The following is a 3,717-nucleotide window of genomic DNA, read 5'->3' on the forward strand; positions in this document are numbered from 1 at the left end:
AGTAGGATCAAAACCCCTTGCCATTGTCCTTGGCTTCTCATCAGCCCTCATTGTTCGCCATGTTCAGAGAGTCCAGTTTTATCCCGTGCTTTTTCAGTCTCAGTCCAGCTGGCCTTGGTGAGTTCCCAATAGATCAGCCCCATTGTCTCAGTGGGTGGGTGCACCCCTCGTGGTCCCGACTTCTTTGTATGTTTTTTTACTAATAAACCTTGCCTGAAGATCAGAGGGCAGAGCTAAGCCACTCGAGGCCAGGCGGTGGTGAGTCACACCTTTAATCCCAGGACTCAGGAGACAGAGACAGACAAGTCTCTATGAGTTCAAGGCCACCTGGGGTACACAACACTGAATCTGCCTAAAAGAGAAACAGAGCTCACACAAAAATGATCCCAGCACTTGGGATCCCACACCTTTAATCCCAGGACTAGGGAGGTGGAGACAGGAGTGATATGGCTGGGTGGAGAGGAATGTAAGGCAGAAGGAGACAAGAGCTCAGGGCAGTCTGAGGTTTAGTAGAGACAGATGCAGTCTGGAGATTCAACCTGAGGACAGGATCGCCCCTTTGGTCTGAGCATTGGTAGACCAATCCAATTGTCAGCATCAACCTCCATCTCTGACTCTGGGCTTTTTTCGTTTTTTATTCATACCAGTTAGCTTTTCAAAAGGAATGAAGATTTTTACACTCAAGTGGAGATATACAGGACAGCTTCTTATACAAATTGAATTCTGTACCTTTGAATCCAGTAAATCTGTCCTAAGAGTTAACTGTACAGATGATGCACATTTCGCGGGCACAAAGAGTACAGTTCAGCTATCTGTGTCAAGGTGCCCCTGTGTCTTAGCACAGTACATTGAACGTCTTGAAGGCCAGCCTGTGCAAGCTTTCATCATGGTCCCGCACAGCCAACTCACTCTTACGGGTTCAGATTTCTGGGGTGTCTTAAGTCCCATCAGCCCACACAGAAACAGAGCTCAGGAGGAAAACAGAAAAAAGCAAAGAGACAGAAGCGACGACAAGTTGGAAGCTGCTGTCTTTCTTTTCAAAGCAATAATGATGAACACAAAGCTTATAATTAGTGCTGGCACTGAACAGTTTTAGAGTCCTGTGCTCTTTTCAAAATTTCCCACCACACACGAGGCTAAAGCGATCTTCCAGAAACCCCAGATCTGCCCAGGCTTTGGCATTTAGTCTTCAGTCCCAGCTTAATAGAAATGCCGGTTACTTATTTCTGCCTTCCAAAGGCTACTATAGCATTAACATTCTCCTTTGCATTGAATTGGATTGCTGACTTTGGATTGTTCTTCCCAAATGCTTTTATATCTGTCTTTCCCATTAGAGTTCAGCACTGGTTGTATGGCAGCTGTGCAGACAACATCTCCTGTCCCTCCTCACCTCTGCTAATTCTAGATTTATTCATCGGTGCCCTCAATATCTCACCCTGTGTTTTAGCTGGCACACTTCACAGCTTTTGAGTTTTCTATCTGGGGGATGGTATAACCACATAACCAAGGCCAAAGACTGTGCTTTTTTTCTTCTTTTTGGTCTGGTGTTCAGCATTGCAGTGAGCTGCCCTTGTACTAAGAATGAAGATTCATCATGAATAAGAAAGCAGGAGTGGGTGTGAAGAGTCAGGTTGGTCCTGAGTGAATGTGTGTTAGTGACAAGGACCAGTTCCTCAAAGCCATGGGAAACTGGAAATGCCTCTCCCCTGGTCAAATTCAAAAAGGCAGGGGTCCTCTGGTCTAAGTACCGTACTTATGTGCAAAAACTAGCACCTGGAACATCCTTCTACTCGATGTTCACAGAGTGACACTGTTCCCTACAGAAACTAGCTAACCCTCCATGCTCTACTTGGTACTACTCCGCCAGAGTACGCACAACTCACCTGTCCCTAGATTTTCTGGGTCCCTGCTTCTGTCATTTTGTCAATGTCTGTCCTTTATTCGTTCTTCTTCACCTCTAGTTAAGATTCCAGTGCTGTGATAGACACCGGCTAGGACAGAGAGGAGTTTCCAGAATGCGGCGAAGCCAAGAGAAACAGAAACTGAGACACAAATCCCCTAATGATTGCAGACTATTTTGTCTTATGTTATATACCATCTGTGATTCATAGAAAACAGTCCAAAAATCACAAAGGATATGACTAGAATACTCACACAGGTCAACGCCTACCAGGTCCTTTCAGGTATCTTTCAGGGTCCTCTGCTGAGTTTTAGGAATACTGTAGCCTTTAAGAAGCCAGACTTACTGTCTTCCTAGTGTTCACCTTATCATAATCTCACACTCCGAAGTTCCTATTGGTTGCTCTTTGAAAATTTTGCAAGGACATCCACCTCTATCAGTGTCTCTCAGATGAAACTAAGCTATAATAGTTCTAAAGAAACCTTTCCCAAATGTTCTCATGCCATCAGTGAGACTTCCCTTTTTGTGCCTTTCTGTGTGTGTATGTTTATCTCTGTGAGTCTATTTACACAGGGCTGTCAGTGAAATTCCAAGAAGTGGAGCTTTGAGCACTGATACATACAAACTGTTTCTACCTTCTCTCAGCTCACCACATTTTGTTTAAAAAAAAAAATAATGCAAGATGCCTATCTTTCTTCCCATGTGATACATGGACTAAATCACCCATGGAAGCATGGGGTGGAGGGTGATTAGTATAGCAAAGGGTAAAGGCCAATACCATCATTAGGGATTGCCAGTCTCCTCACTATAGGAAATTGTCCAATCATTAGGCTGACAAAGACTGGGTCAACAATTCGGTAGAAATTTGCAAATGAGCTGCATTAAATGGGCATGGTTCCATCCTGGAAGGCCTCAGAAGGAAAATAATGCAGTGGAAAAGTCAAAAGCTCAAAATTTGCATAACATTCATGCAAACCACAAACATATTTGTTGTTCGGTGACTGAGAATACAAGATCAGGAATAAATATCCTAGACTATGTCTGCTCCCTTGACCAAGGCTGAGCATTCAGGATCAGGGAGGAGCACTTAGAATTAGGAGTGAGCATCCTGGGAGTAAGGGGGAGCATGGGGAAAGAATGCCATCCAGGATCAGGGTTGACTATTAGGAATAGGACAGGTATATAAGACAAAGGATGATGACCAGGGTTGAGCAACCTGGGCCAGCATATCTGAGACCAGTACTGAGCACGAGGATCAAGACTCAGCTCCTGGACCAATGCTGAACATCCAAGACCAGAGTTTAGCACACAAGACCAAGGCTGAGAACATAAATAAGGCTTGGGCTTAATACTCCACACTCAGGATCAAGACTGAGCATACAGGCCAAAAGTTAGGAATCCAAAACCAAGACCCAGCACCTAGGATTAAGACTAAGCATTGAGGAACAAAATAGGACTCAAGATACTGATCTGAACATTGGGTGGGTTCATTCACTATTCACCAAATCTACTTTCTCTTCAAATGTGTCTTCTTCTGAGTGAGAATTAATTCAAACCAGAGCGACACATTCTGAATGCAGGTCTTGAACGGCCTTATTTACGTTCTAGGTCTATTCACCTTTATTCACATGATTCATTTACATGTAAAGCAAACAGCCACATATTTTCCAGATTTATTGTAGTGTAAAGAATATGTTTAGGGCTGATATTGAGGTCTTTAATCCATTTGGCCTTGAGTTTTGTGCATGGTGATAGATATGGGTCTATTTTCATTCTTCTACAGGTTGACATCCAGTTGTGCCAGCACCATTTGTTGA

The sequence above is a fragment of the Microtus ochrogaster genome, linkage group LG3 (assembly GCF_000317375.1).
Source record: "Microtus ochrogaster isolate Prairie Vole_2 linkage group LG3, MicOch1.0, whole genome shotgun sequence".
In the NCBI taxonomy this organism is placed as follows: domain Eukaryota; kingdom Metazoa; phylum Chordata; class Mammalia; order Rodentia; family Cricetidae; genus Microtus; species Microtus ochrogaster.